Here is a 16,984-nt window from a genome sequence, read left to right as displayed (position 1 = left end):
GCGTGTTAAGTATCAAAGAAAGTTTACACAATTATTTTTTACCAACACAATAATCCTCGCATAATTTCCTAGAAAATTAGGGAATGTAATTTATACTGACAAGAACACATACTATTTTTGAAACTTATTTACGACACAGACCATAGTCTGAGGTATTAATAAGTTGACAAGTAATTGTTCATTTTAAAGCGGTTCTACTGATTTGTCTACTGATAAGTTCATAATAATACGCGAAAGGTTCAAATAACTCTTTTTTGTTACAAAATAATTGATGCATATGCGTTTAAAAAAAGCGGCATTTTGAAAATAATCCTTATTTGTTAACTACTACAGGCAAAAAAAATGATCCATTATTCTAGTAATATAAATTCATTTAGAATTGTGTAATTTACATCCGTGACGTAACATATTGAATGTACCGTAATTACTCTATGTTTTCGGACACTTAAAAATTTATTCTTTTTCGTGTCCGAAAACTTAGATACGAAAAATATTCACAATAAACAGGTGTCCGAAAACTTTAAGTAAAAAATTGATTTTTCGAAAATAGCGTAAATTGTATCAACGACTACCTTTAATAGCACGCGCTTGTAAAATTCCATGCCGTGTAGTATAAATTACAGTTATATATGTTTAACCTGCATTTTAAATAATTTTAAATGCTTAATTTATTTAAACAAAAATTACTTCAAGGTTGTACTTTGACCAACGAGTTAAATGATGAGCATGTGATGTACCGATACTCGCTAGTATGAACCTGTAATTAACGCAATAAAAAAGCAAACTACGGATTCTTTGTTTGTTTATATCTGATAGTTGTTGACTAATTGTTCGTAAAACTTGCAATAAGGTGCATCACACTTTGAGGCGTTTTGTGTTTGTCACAGTTATTTTACTGAGAAGGGGTAGTACAATTGCGGTAGATGATTGAACTGTTAATTGGCACTACCCCCTGGTAATTGTCATAACGCTTATGCTATCGGACGAAACCATTGTTTAATACCGGTTTACAAGGTCATTTACCAAATAACGCAAATGTAATGGTCCGTTGCCCTCAGATATAAAGCTTCCATGTTTTTGTGATGTTCATCCGGTCGAAGTGTCATTAGGTATCAAAAACAGGACCGAAATTCGGTTAAATAGCGCTGTAAAATGTACTGTCCGAAAACTTAGAGACATTAATTATGGACGAAAATTCGAGTGTCCGAAAATTAAGAGTCACGAAAAATAATAATTTTTGCTAAAAAAAGGGGTGTCCGAAAACTTAGAGTATCCGAAAACATAGAGTAATGACGGTATTAGTCAATAGGATGTTACCATATCTTTTTATATAACATTTGAACATTTGTGTGGATGGACTGGATGACTGCAGATTAAACTTTCAAGAATGTATCATGTATAGAAACTTCATATATTATATTAATATTTGTAAAACACGCGATTTTGTTACGGACATGTACCGTTTTTGGAAAAGCCTATCAGTTTTGTGCTTGAATCTTCAGATGGTGCAGTCACAATGGATGCACAAATTAACAATCGGGCTGCTAGTCGCGGCAAACATGTTTTATATACATTTATTTTTATGATTTGTGTAAACGCATTACTTTTAAAAGATATGTTAACATGCTTTAAGTGTTATATTCTTACATATTACTTTGTTACCAAACTTTGAGGTGAGCAGCGTTTGTTATTTTAGTCCTCTTATTATGTGAACTTATTATAAGATTTTAGAAAGATGAAAAGTTGTGTTAGATACTTAAAATGATAGTTTGTGTCATAGGGCCAACACGACCCTCTTATTTGTGACTATTATTTTGAATGTATATGAAGGATGACCAAACGTTTGTTAAGACATAATGAAAATAAAGATCTCAATTAGGAGTGAATAAAACATACTTATGATTGTGGATATGGCAGACATGACATATCAGTTGGTTGTGGTCCTCACAGAATCCTGTCAGTTTTTCTTTCTTGTGGTCCTGGCATTGCTGTAGTGCATCCGCATAGGTATCTGGCCACTGGCTAATGTTTGCCTTACCCAAAGTCGCATGCTTCTTGAAAAGTGTGTAATGGAGCGTCACACATTTCCCACAAAAAAAACTCGGAACATTCCTCACAGTAAAATTCAGCCTTCGTGTTTCTGTCACTTTCCTGACAGGTGAAGCAAGCAAAGTTATTGAATAAAACTGATCTGTCATGAATTGAAAGCTCAAATTTGGAGGCCATTGCTATAACTTAATGAGGCGTTGACATGTAAGTTGAAGCGTAAAGTAAAACTTTGCTCTTTGAACCACCATCCTATTATCGTCAAATGCTGTCTACTCACATGATAGATGTGGAGTATTAATATATGGTATAAGATTATGTTTACATTTCATCTTCTTTCTTAGATAAAGTGTATCATAGCTGAGCATGTTTAAACGGATGTTACTATACAAAATTCATTCTATAACGATACTACATACCATACTTAAAGCACGCCCTATTTTCATTATCGAAGCCACACAGTTACTGTATAGTTATTCTTTCTCTATCACAGAACCAACGGTATTCTGCATTACCATCAAAAAAGGGAATGATAAAGACTCACTAAAGGTACATGGTGCTGCTAAGCTAATAATGAAACGGCGATGACAAGAACTTTCGTCCGAATTGGAGAGCTGAGTCAGTTATATCCCCTGAATACTCACTAGAAACAGATATATCCTCATATGTGATTTATAAGGTATATATCATTAATGTATAAAATCATGCACTTTTACCACTTATATCCGAGTTATTTTAAAAGTAATTAGATTTTATGTTGGAATACATGCTTTTTTTTATCAAAATGTTTTATTGCGACCATCTGAATTAGCATAAATGTGACAAATGCATGGACCTTTGTACATTTTGGTTAACCTGGGTATTTACTCGTCAATGGCAAAAATAGAAAAGACACTGAGGTCCCTAATTGGTATGCTTCTGATGAAAGGATAGCACGCATTCCTTTTTAAGACAACATGTTAAGGGTCAAGATAACAGTGATTTGAAACACGAGATTCGTTTACCTCTCAGAAAATAAAAATAGTTTTTTTAGGTCACCAGGTCAAAATGCAAAGTCGAAAGGGCTTGCACAATGAGAATACTTTCCCGATTGACCTTTCTGTTTTGCATGATACTATAAAACCAATACCATGCGTCGGACACACATTTTCGTGGATATTTTGGGTCCTCTGAACATGCTTTGACCTGAAATTCTCCTAGTAGGTTTGCTGTTTACTCATGAGAAAAGGATAAAGCCTTATCATTTTGTAGGTCAACAAACCGTAGGTCTAAGTCACACAGTCTTGCATAATGAAAAGGCTCCCAAAATATCTAAATAATGCTATAATCTAGGGCCATGAAAAATTAATGTTCTTGTAAGTCGTGAGTGATTGAAGACCAATATCGGTTATTTTGAGATCTGTGTAAACAAGCAGTGTTAATAAACACACCATCCATACTGCACTGGGCTGCAAGTCACGAGCGATGGTTCACACATACTTGCACATTACTTACTATCTCGGTGGAACAGTCTCGATTTCGGGATCTTTATTTAACAGCCCCAACATACCATACGACAATATCTAACGACATTTGTAGTTTTACTTATATGATAATAGGTGCTACCTAATTTACGGCCAAACCTTATTTGATAATCATGTAATGTAATAAGAATTTGGACATTATTGTGAACAAAACATGATAATTGTTTCAATACAAAAAATAATGCATCCAAACAATTAAATCTTATTTTTGCTGGATGACGCGTTTTACATCTGCCAAGCATTTAGATCTAATATTTTATTTTTGTGGGCTTATTTAGCCTCTAAAATTCAAAGATATTTCGGTGGGTGCGGCGTAGTTGATATGGTCTCAGCTTAGCGATTCGGAGGTCTCGGTATTGATCCTTTAAGTATCAAGCGTTCTTTAGATCACCCTTTATAAGCAAAATACTGGTCCTACCCAGGAAACAGAGTGTTTTATTATGTCTCCATTCAACTAAAGCTGTTGATTCTTGATTCTTGCATATCCTGATTTTACATAAATTATCAAAATAATGTAATGTGTCAAATCAATTTTTATTGTCAGGATTATCAATGTATAATGATGTAGAACTGAGGGACAGTATACTTGTTTTGCAATTGAAATATTTCATACATACATGTTTATAAGTCAGAGGGTTTTCTTACGCAAACTGTTGTTGCCTACTTTAAATTCTGTTGTTACAAAAAACAAGCAATTTTAAAGCAATTGATAAATCACAGTCTTAACTGCATACACTTAGTTTGTAGCTGTATATTTAAGATTTGAATGCAAACAAAAATGTCATATAATCCATTTATTATGTATACATTCTAGTAACAGATGGAACAAATATATATAAATAACTGTCATCAACTTACACGAATATTTACATACATGTACTTGCAAAGTGATAATGTATTTTGAAAACTGTGGATTAATGAATTATGTATTATAAACAATTCAGTGCATGTATGAACAACAAGTATAATACAGCATAGTATGCCGTTTGTTCAATACAATATCATAAATTGTATTACCTTTAAAGTAATAAACAATGTTGTTCTTGTACCAGCGTATTAAACATGTATCATGGAACAACAATTAACAGCCAAATTATGTTTTTTACAATAAATAGGAAATCATATTTATAAATTAAAGCGGGCATATACGATTTTTTATATGTGTTTAATTGTAATATATTGATAAAATATGTTACAATAACACAAAATAGGCAAGAAAAATTATACATTAAAGCCGAATTTCATAAAATGCATCAAAGACAAAATAGCGCCCCGAGCCGATAGTGACGTACATATTTTCCTACACTAACCGAAGCATTCGTCTTTGTATTAGGATCGGAGATAGTGTTCGTGTGTCGTATGAATAGATATCGTTGCAGGAATTCAAATAAACCGTTAAACTAAGTTTAGATGCACATCGTACATGTATGGTATACATGCTGGCGAATTCGGCTGTACAGCCGTTTTCAATTTCAGAATTAAATATCTGGCTTATTTCGCATTTTTCGACACATGTTCTTCTTAACTTTTATTTTAATTTATATTGAAATATATATATAATAAGTTTTTTACACAGTTAATATAAATTCATAAATATTTGACAAAATCGTATATACCCGCTTTAATCAAACAATTTTGTTGCTACTGTACATTGTCATACTAAAAATGATCACAACACAGTGGTCTTCATACCAGCCTTGATGGCAGAGTTAACGGCACTTAAAACTGTGTCATATTCAAGAGATACGAATTCAGAACTTAAAAATAACACTAAAACTAGGGCATAATTATCTTGAATGACCTCATTACGAAGACGTTAAATTATGAGATTTTAGTTTACTAATGAATTAGTATATGTGTATATGAAAAGTCAGCTGAACCAAAAGGAGAGAAACCTTATCATAACATGATGTCCTTTATTTAGGGCAACTAACCATCTGCAAAGCACTGAGACTAACATTCTCTAATTTGTTAAAATAAAATGAAAATGCTTACTCGTTATCACTACTATGAGTCAACGACATCAACCGTGAAACATCGCTTATCTACGGAATCCTTCACTCGTGATACAACGACTACGCACGGAAATTGATGTAATCCACCGTATTGTTGAATGAAATAAATCGTCAGCTCTATATAGATTGCAATAATGTATCAAAATGAACACACACACAAAAAGAATTTGACATATGACGCTTTCATTCCATTAGAATCGGTCCCATAGGTAATCGGAGACATAATACGCACAAATTGGAACACGTTGTTAACGTAAAAGGTACGACCTTTATATCGGTCTGAATTCACGACTGATAACCTTTGACAAATGTTGATCCGTTGGCAATATTATTCAAAAACGCATTTCTAAGTAACATAAAATCACGTAACGTAAAAAGTGTTAGTCCGTTTTCTCTTCTTTATGTTAAATTCAGTTTTTCATAGCAAATCATATTAAATATATCTTAACTTATCATTATAGTGGGCGGATTTATCCTATTACAGAATCAATTAAAAGATTGGTACTTCAAAAGCACACCAATCAATAAATAGCATAGGTTCATCGTACGCGAAACTGTGCTAGTTCATTTTGATCATAATAATTATTATGTTTATGTGTGTTTATCGACTATTGACTAGCAATGTTTGTGTTTCGTAGAAAATATATCCCAATTTTGTGTTTCCGACATTTGGTCCTTCCGGGTCTGGGTCTGAATTATCTGACGAAACGAGTGTGTCTTAGTACTCTTACCTAATCACTATATTAGACTCACACAAGTTGTCATGAGTTTTGAACTGTAAATGCTCTTATCAATTATGTGATTTTTACTGAAAGATATTAAATTTTTGCGTGGTTTTATGCCGTAGAAGTAAAATTTATGTAACCGGAAGAACCTCACCTGTCCGGTAAGGAGACCACCAGCCAAGCTCACGTGCGTTGGGAATGGCATTGAGCACGGGTGTCCCATGTGTGAAGCGCCTGAACAAACCACTGCGCTAACCGCACGGCCATTGGACGTAAGACTGAGCGTTTTTATAGCCAACACGCCTGTACAAACCACTGCGCAAACCTCACGGCCATTGGACGTAAGACTGAGCGCTTCTATAGCCAACACACAACCGACTGACCGGGAGATGTACAAAAGTCGAAAATCAATAAAAAAAATTATATTATTAAACATGATCATTTTTTATTTAGATATATAATAAGAGTTACTCTAGTATCTTAATCAATCATTTCTCCAAAAAAGAACGTTTCGGCATGCAGTGAAAATTTTACCACACCATTAGTGAAGACATGCACACATCATGAGTATAAACATGAACACTTTATAATACCTTAAAGGGGCTTGTTTACAGACTGTCTTATCGACCTTTGTTCCAACATGCTGTCAAAGATAAACAAACTTTAACAAAACACTATAACATTAACAGTGAGCGAAATGCCACTAATGATGTAGATTTATACTGACACGATCGTGATACATCGGCTATCTCCGGACTCCTCCGTAAGATATTGATTTATGGAATAAATCGTCTGCTGATCCTGAAAGTATAGCTTCGTTCATAAATTATCATCATTAAAAATTGATGAAACTATAAAGAGCTACAAATGCAAATCGGGTAAATGATTTGGAATGATTCTGGATCACATATATCAAGTATAAAACATCTGATAATATGTGACAGCCCGAATGGCCGACTGTTGTGGCACGAGCCTTGTCATTCAAAGGACGCTGGAGCGAGCTTCGGTGCAGATAACTTTTTGTATTTCTTTATGTAATTTTGTCATTTAAAGGTTGCTGTACAGTTCCGTGGGTAAAATACAGCAATTTAATGCATTTACTTACACGCGTGAAAAAAATACCACTCTGTGAACATGTACCTTTAACGTCGGACTTAATTGGCAAAATTTATCACGATATATTTATGACGTAATTATTCATCACGACATTTTGTCACCACGAAATGGAATCACGCCATGCGGACAACATGTACCCAAACCGTACATGACTCCGTGCTATTATAAAGCGGCGAAATTTTATTACTGTTTGGGGGTCTTATCATTCTTCTACACGTTTACCTTAGTTTTATAAAGTCTTAGGACTGGGTATTAAATTCTAGTTTTTAGATTATAATAACATTAACATTAACACATATATATAAAATGACGCTTGGCGTTTTAATGTCACTCATTTTAATGATCGGACCCGCCGACGCGGCGTTTAACGTCAGTTTCGACGTCTTGTCCACGTTGTACTTGCCGTATACGTACGTACCGACGGCGCAATACGCGCTGGAAAAGGACGCCGCAGAGCAGATAGCTTATGACGTCACTGGGAAGCTTCTCTACTCAGTAGGTGAGTACGCATATAATATATTTATTATTACAAGAGCTGCCTATAATAGCGCGCTCGAAAATTCTTCCGTTTCGATAGTATTATTAACATTTTCTGTCAGCCACCTAATGAATAACCATAAAGATATATTTGAGTATCTGTACTGGTGATATGTTATTCGGAAACTTTAAGCTGAAAAAAACAAAATCATAATTTAAACAAGCGAAATTACCATGCCAGGAAACAAGACTATAAACTTTTGATCAGTTAATTTAGCTGAATTTGAATATCTGAAAGCAAATTTAGTAGCTAGCTATATACGGACAACAATACTGCCCAACACCTCAATCCAAATTCACGGTATTGAGCAAAAAACATATTTCTATGTTTACTAACAATCTTACCCTAGGTCTGCAATATAGCTACCCCCAACAAAATTTAAGCACAATGCCGCCATATAAACTTAAATTATTGAGCTGAAACTCTTACTATTTTGAGTAGCAGTAATCTTTAAAGCCTTTATATTAAAATGAAAATAAAGGAAAACTTTAGGAATATGTTAACGCTTTTTGCGTAGATCGACCGCACTGGCCCCAAATGCAATCCCGCTAGATCATCCTGGACCAAAGCTCTAACCTAGTCTTAGTTATGTAGCGCACACTTTTTAACCATTTGTTTGCAACAGCACATTGATCCAACTCGCCGAAAATGCAATCCATGCTATACTGAATGCCAGCTAGAGAACAGATTTGTTTGACGGAAACGTCTACCTGAAGTACACAAATTACAATAAGAAGCATAATTCTGCTTAAATTGCAGGTCGGAGTTTTGGGCCTTGGTGTGTGACTTCTCATGATGAGTCCACAAATATTTGAGTGAAGTTCTAATTGTATAACAGAAGTAGTTACAGAGATATGTTTTCTGTGCATGCAAACGTTAACCTTAATTTTAACTTGCCTTCAACTGACCGTTTCTTAGTACAAAATGTGGTCATAATAAAGGATGGTCAAAGTAAATTGGTTACTTACATAGGTCAGCTGACGTGAAAAGCTGGGTTTAACAGCTATGCCGAAAAAGGGGTCAGTTGAGAGACCAGAAATCGGACAAGTTCTGATATTTAATCTTCTGGTGACGTTTCAGGGACAGCAATGGTGGTTTATCAGTTACTACGAACATACAATCAAAGCGATAATCGCGCACAAAACTGGTGGCGAAAAAATCAATAGAGCTCACATGTTCAGTCGTTGTTTAGAGGCATTATGTGCAAACTATGGAACCGTTATTTTTGTATCACTATATAGGTCACACAAACATCCACGTCATCGATTTCGCTGACGTAAACAACACGCGCGTCCTATTCAAGTCATCGTATGCCAGCGTTGACGTCACAGACGTCGAGCTGTGCGGCAACCACGTGTTCGTCAGTTTTGACAACCAAACGCGACGTGAGGACGGTTATATTAACGTGTACAGACTCTACAATCGCCAGACCGGCTCCCTACATTTGGTGCATACTATTCGAGGTAGTTGAAACCTTTTTATTTAAGCTCGATTGCATCGAAAGCCTATGGCTTTTTAAACGATCTCGAGTCCCTTGCTTGGGTAGAACAAGTGTTTGGTGTCTTTTGTGGAGATCTTAAGAATGCTTACACGGTGGGGATCGAACACCAACCTCCTGGTCGCTATTCGGACACCATATCAATTACGCCAAGGCGACCTTATCTGAGGTAGGTATTTGAATCATTGCTTATTATGATTAAGAAGTATGGAATTTCATTCCAGTCTCTTTTGTGTACGAAATTTCGACCACAGCATACAACTGTACAGAAATTACTTCTATGCACTCTGCCTATCGAAATAAATCTCCGCATTGCTTAATAGTTAATCGTTTTTGACGGTGAGTGTATGAATTCACAAAGAAATTTAAGATAAAATTCTCGTTTGTAAAGTTTAAACGTGTGATATACAAGTTCACTGATTGGATAATCTATTGACTAATATGCAAACAATTTCCCGATTTTATACATTATCCAGTCGGTGTTATTCCGGACATGATCCTACCCCTCTCGGACTGCCGGGCGCTTCTCGTTTCCATCGAAGCGGAACCTTACGATGATGACGTCACGGGCACCCTTGTTGACAACCCCGGAGGCATTGGTATTCTCAAGTTTCCCGGTGGACCGGAAGGGACGTACACGATGAACGTTTTGACTTTCGATAAATTTAACGCCAGGTCTGTATGCCATTACTTCATTTTACTTTCGAAATACATTTCATCGTTTAACTTACAAAACAAGCAACGTTTTGTACTATGATATGTTTTACGTTTCGATTTTCGATTTTTAAGCAATGGATGCATACTTACGCCTAATGTCTATCTGATAAAACACATTAAAATATTGCCGGGTTTTTACCTTTTCGTTTACGGTTACACCAAAGTATGCTCAATAGTTTACTGAAACATTAACGCAGGCAAAAAAAACTTCGCATACAAAAGCTATTAAAATGAGAACCAATTTCCCACATATATAGCCGTTCAAAAGATGCTCGTTCTGGCAAAACTGGGCTAAATGTATTTGCATAATGTGCCGTCCCATATCAGCCTGTGCAGACCGCACATGCCAATCAGGGACGACACTTACCAATTGAAATTTTGTGTAAAGGAAGTCTCTTCGAAGCAAAAATCCAGTTAAGTCAGAAAGCATCGTCCCTGATAAGCCTGTGTGGACTGCACAGTTTAATATTAACGACACTTAACGCACATGTATTATGCCCAGGTTTCATAGAACGAGGCTTAAATATATTATTTTGTCTGCAGGTACACTAGCGACCTTAAACCCCAAGGGGTGCGTCACATCAATACTCACACCCTGTTCTCAAATGACGTTGAGCCAGAGTACATCACTCTAAACAGCGATCAGTCCATAGCTTACATCGGTCTACAGGTTAGTACAGTGATCAGTCCATAGCTTACATCGGTCTACAGGTTAGTACAATGTTAAGTCCATAGCATACATGTATATCGGTCAACATAATGGTTCAGCGATTAATCCATAGCCTATATCGGTCTACATGCTAGTACAACATCAGTCCATAACCTTAATCGGTCTGCAGGTTAGTTCAACGATTAATCCATAACCTATATCGGTCTGCAGGTCAGTACAGCGATCAGTCTAGAGCCTATATCGGTCTAGAGGTTAGTACAACGATCAGTCCATGGCCTATATCGGTCTACAGGTTAGTACAAGGATCAGTCCATAGCGTATATCGGTCTAGAGGTTATTACAGCAATCAGTCCATAGCCTATATCGGTCTACATGTTAGTACAGCGATCAGTTTATAGCCTATATCGGTCTGCAGGTTATAATGTTCAGCGATCAGTCCATAACAAATATCGGTCAAGAGTTGTGTACAATGATTAGCTCATAGCCTATATCGGTCTAGAGGTTAGTACAGCGATCAATGCATAACCTATACCGGTCTACAGGTTAGAACAGCGATCAGTCCATAGTCTATATCGGTCTTCAGGTTAGTACAGTGATCAGTTTATAGCATACATCGGTCTACAGTTTAGAACAGCGATCAATTCATAGCCTACATCTGTCTACAGGTTAGAACAGCGATCGGCCCATAGCCTTTATCGGTCTACAGGTTAGTACATCGATCAGTCCATAGCTTTATTTGGCCAAGAGGTAAGTACTGGGGTCTATCCATAGCTCAGTGCATTGCTTTTAGCCATTATAGAGCACCTAACTGTATAAGGCTTAAGTGTAAAACAAAAGAGCTATATATTTAATACGAAAAAAACAACAACAACAGTTTTGCAAGACATTGCAAGACATTGATATGTTATATAAGTTGTCATAAACAATTCAATCAATAACTTGTGTATATCTGGTATTAATGTAAAACAGTGTTGACAAATTTAATGTTATTGTGTGGAAGCTTTTAAATTGGCATAATGTTAAATCATTTCTATTAGTAGGTCTTTTTTATTTCGTGGGTTGATAGATCTCTCCGAATTTAACACAAACACATCGGAAATAAGCGAATTAAATGTCTATGTTTGTTTTCAAAATCAGAAATAACAAAATGGACGCGTCTACGAAAGTCCACAAAAAACGTCATTGTGTAACCACACAGTTCCATGCCGACGAATATAAATGACTTCACAGTATTTGTAAAACTGATATTCTGCAGGAAAACAATGCCATTGCAATAGTAGATCTTCGCACCGAAACCATCGTTGATATCAAAGGTCTGGGGTTCAAGAACTGGGACGCATACACTATGGATGCGAGTGACAAAGATCATGGTAGGAACTGACATTTTGTGACGTTATCAAAATTTTCGGACACACAATTATTTTCATCCGAAAACTTAGAGTAATTACGGTAAAGGACATTGATGCTTAAGCGTCAGGCTGTAACATTATTCGAAGGGATGACAATGCATACACAAGGCCGATGTAGTGTTCATTTTGATTTTATTCTGCTAATTAACACGTCCTCAAAATATTCTAATTTAAATAAGATACATTCAGTAATTTTCGAGATCGTAAAATATTGAAGTCCAACAGTTAAAATACCGCGATTCACAATTAAATGAATGCGAACTATATGCTAGCCGAATCTGTCTAATAAACAATTTGACACTCTTTTTATACTAAATGGTTTCCCTTGGATTAGGTATCTACGACAAACATGTTGATCATGAAAATGACCTACAATATCGTAACATTTTGTCATGAAATGGGTCGACTATTGTTGTTTTTTTCGCTTTATTTGATTTTCTATATTCGATCTAGTACTCTGGCCGCTGTTATGTATGATCTTTGAGATACCGACAATGGGGTTTAATTTCAGTATACAACATTTTCTTAAATTTGAAGTCTTTTATACAACAATGTTTTACATTCGAAATATTCGTCGTAGATGTCGACCCATTTTAATCCACGTAACACGTTACAGGCAAATTACGCAATTACGCAAGCAAGATATCCATTTGAGCTTGCTTTATCCAAAGTTACAGTTTGGTACATGGGCATTATGTTATTGACTGTAAACCCACTGTTTCACTGCGACAAAAGCCCACAAAACGTCCAAGCGCCACATGACCCCGTGGCCGTTCGCCATACCCGTATATGTTAGTTGAAAACTTGGTGGATACTCGTGTCTCTTATTAAGGTATGCACATGCGTCACTGGAAGGTGAAGGGAATGTACCAACCGGACTCCATTAAGTTTTACCAGCATCGCGGCGTCGACTACATCATAACAGCGAACGAGGGGGATGTCAAAGACTATAAATATTTCACCGAGGAAGCCAGGGTGAAGGATTTACAGCTTTCGGATCTATATGGTAACCTATAATAACTTTTCCTCGCTCTAGGAAATCCGGGCTTAATGCATCTGCGCAAAGTGTCATCCTAGATTAGCCCACGCAATCCACAAAGACTTATTAGCCACGACACTGTCTGCATAAACTAGATTTTTGCTAAAAATATAATTTCATTTAACGAAAATACCATAGACGTGGAAAATGTCGTCTCTGATAAGACTGTGCGGACTGTATGAGCTAATTTGGAATGACACCTAAACGCACGTGTATTAGGTCCGTTTTCCTAGAGCGTTGCTCAAATATGCATACCCTGTGAACGTGTGTGTGTTTGATTGTATGCTTAACTTCTCTAAACGTCTACCGCGGCCGGTGTTCCTTAGTGTTCTCTATTTTATGCACAACCCAGCTTCAGGTTGCGTAACCTGAATGATCGAACGAGAAGATGTGTTCGCGACGCAATAAGGTCATTGACATTTGATATCTTCACTTAAAAATTATGAGGGGTCTTCCTACCTGTAGACTTAACAGCATAAGTATTTATATTATCAAATGTTCAGTCGTTCCCTATAAATGTTGCGTGGAACTGTTTTCGTGTTACACATTCCTGTGACTTTTATTGATTGACATCACAATCTATAGGCTCCGTCCGCACTTCCCAGTATCAAGCATACCTTCTTGGAAGATCTTATATCAAAGAGACTCTAGATATGTCGCAAATTGAACACAAGATATATCTTTGAAGAAGGTATAATGCCGTTGATTTTGGTTGGTGTTGATGAAAGATCAAAAGTTATATCAATGAGATCAAATATAGCGAATTCCTCTTATACTGCGCAGGTCTTAGCTGCATCACACGCAAATCAATTACGTGGTGTTGCACCAGATTCTGTGATTTTATTTCGCTTTATTGGATATTATTGATCGTATATCTACAGATGAAAAATATAAAAAACACACAAGAAAGAAAATAAATACAAATACACACGAATCATCCGTACATATTTGAAATATTTATGCGCGCGTTCTTTGAACATATATGTTTTAGTTGTTTGTTCGGACATTGTTTTTAAAAGATTGTTAATGTATCGTGAATCATCGCGCTCATGCTTAATAAATTGGTCTTTATTGTGGTATAGTTCTAATTGAATTTATTAAAAACTGGTACTTATCATGGAATTGTTGAAAACACATTAAAAATCTATGCTTGATATACCATAATAATATCGCCGAATTTCTTTATTTAATATCGTTGTGGTCAAATTAAACGATTCTGTTACTGACAGCGAACTGACCTAACAACTTGCGAGTTGGAATGGAATGCATTAACATGAAGTAACGATTCAAATTCTGGAACGACTGCTTGTTTAAAGCTTTATTCATTTACATGTTTAACGGTCAATTTTGAAAACAATTAAACATATGGAACAACAATACTTATTTGATCTAAATATACACGTCCACAGAATGCAATACGATAATTACTAATAATTATTAATGCGTTAGTAATTACTAAATATGAGAATTATTAAGCATGAGCGCAATGATTAACGATACTAGTTATACTCGACTCAAATAAGAATGTCTGACGAAGCCACTAAAACAGGTGTGTTCGAAGAACGCGCGAATAAATATTTCAAATATGTTCGGATGATTCGTGTGTTGCCGGCTGACCTATATGCTTTCATTTATTTTCATTTTCTATTATGTAAATATACATATTTAATCAATAATATCCAATAAAGCGGAAATAATCCACCCGCGCTACACCCCGTAATTGATTTGCGTGTGATGCAGCTTAGAACTGCGCAGAAAAAAAGGCCTTCGCTATCTTTAATTTCATTGATATAACTTATGATCGTTCATCACACCGACAACAGTAAACGCCGTATATCATTTTTAAAGATATTTCTTGTTTGTTTCCAATACTCGGACCCGGTTTATACAAGAACATACTGTATAGCATTACGGAAGCCACACACTGACTTGTAATGACATACTGGGCACAATCACGTCATATGGCGGCGTAGTGCAACGTTCATGTAACGCTTTGAAAGCAACGTCAACTGACGTTTCGTCAGTGGAAGCGTCGGTGGTGTGAAGGTTAGCATGTGTGCCTTGCAAGCAAATCGGTACCCCGGTTCGATTCCGGCTGATGCACCGATTGTTGCTTTTTGTCATTATCTACCTGTATGTTTTTTTATTTCGAGCATTACGAAATCCTTCAGCGCATGAGACTGCTTAATGTAAGGACCTGGAGTATCCCAGAACCCCTAACTAATGAACTAAAATAACAAAAGTTGGCAAATTTTGAATTTCCGTTTTGATACGCGCTGTTTAAGTATCTCCTTTTCATTTCAATTTACACGTAAAAGGTAATAATAAATCATTATTTATTCTCGAATAATCATTTAGTTATTAACACATTTGTATATGATATTTTAACATCGTGAAAGTTTAAATAACCCTCGCTTTGGGAAAATGGGGCTTCATGAATGTGCGTAAAGTGTCGTCCCTGATTAGCCAGCGCAGTCGCAGAGACTATTCAGGGGCGGCTGTTTCCGCATACACTTGATATTCGAGAAAACTTCCTATAAAAGAAAACAAATCCATTAACGCGGAAAGTGTCGTCTCCGATAAGACTGTGCAGACTGTCCGCAAATTCATTAAGTCCCGTTTTTCAATAGCGACCCTCAAATCTTTCTTTTTTTGTAGAAAGGGATCCTGCCACCCGACACGCTGTGCAGACGTCGGCTAACCTTGGTAAGTGTTAAAGGGGTATTCGCATGTATTTCGCATACGTTAAGTCACATGAATCAAAACAATACTTTCGTCCATTACGAGTTACGAGTTAAATTTATTTTTTTATGTTTTGTTCACGAATAACTACTAAACCATTTGTGTTTTTTCTTTTGGCCACAAAACACATACAGAGGTTAAACTGATCATGTACTAAATACCAAAATGTATGCACCTACACAAATTCATAATTCAGGCATCTTTTACCACATTTTCCTTAGTGCATGCTGTTATTCGAGTACAAAGTATTGCTTAAGTGGGGAAAAAATACATGAGCCCCTTTTATTAAGCTCTCGTTAGTTAAGAATCGATCCGTTTCAAAAATTCTATTGTGCATCGCAGCTTATTGAAGACGGTTAATTGAAAGTCTCAAAATGTATTCATCATGATAACAAAAAATAACATAATTATGTATAAAATTAAATCATTATTTATTTATTTTTAATTATTTATTAATATTTATTTTTGTGTTTAATAAATTAAAGTATATAATTATTGTAAAAACATCATGCATATACACGAACTTTATAGGCCGACTTAAAGTGTCAAATGCGAACGGACTGAACGCTTCACCAACAAATACGACGAACTATATGCCTTCGGGGCGCGAAGCTTCTCCTTTCGGCGCGCCGACACCATGGAGCTCGTGTACGATAGCGGCGACGAGATCGCCCGGAAGACGGCACAGATGGCTCCCGAGTTGTCAACACCGACTACGGGATCGCCGACACTGTGACTCAGACTTACGACACACGTTCTGATGACAAGGTGCAATATATAGATCCAAACTCTGGGAATATGGGAAATGATGCATTTGCGCGTAAAGGGTCGTCCTGGATTAGCCTGTGCAGTCCGCACAGGTTATTAGGGACGACACTTTCTATTTGCATCTTATTTTTTCGTTAAAAGAAAATCTTTTTAATGGGAAATCCAATTTTAGCGGAAA

General features: G+C 36.1%; 1 pseudogene; it reads left to right on the top strand.

The window, feature by feature from the left end:
• The first annotated feature begins 7,564 nt into the window (after nucleotides 1-7,564).
• On the top strand, nucleotides 7,565-16,801 carry LOC127857596 (mesenchyme-specific cell surface glycoprotein-like; annotated as a pseudogene).
• The last annotated feature ends 183 nt before the right edge of the window (nucleotides 16,802-16,984 follow it).

This window comes from Dreissena polymorpha, chromosome 14, assembly GCF_020536995.1.
Source record: "Dreissena polymorpha isolate Duluth1 chromosome 14, UMN_Dpol_1.0, whole genome shotgun sequence".
In the NCBI taxonomy this organism is placed as follows: Eukaryota; Metazoa; Mollusca; class Bivalvia; order Myida; family Dreissenidae; genus Dreissena; species Dreissena polymorpha.
The sequence above is the reverse complement of the archived record's forward strand: the minus strand, read 5'-3'. Positions and strand labels throughout refer to the sequence as shown.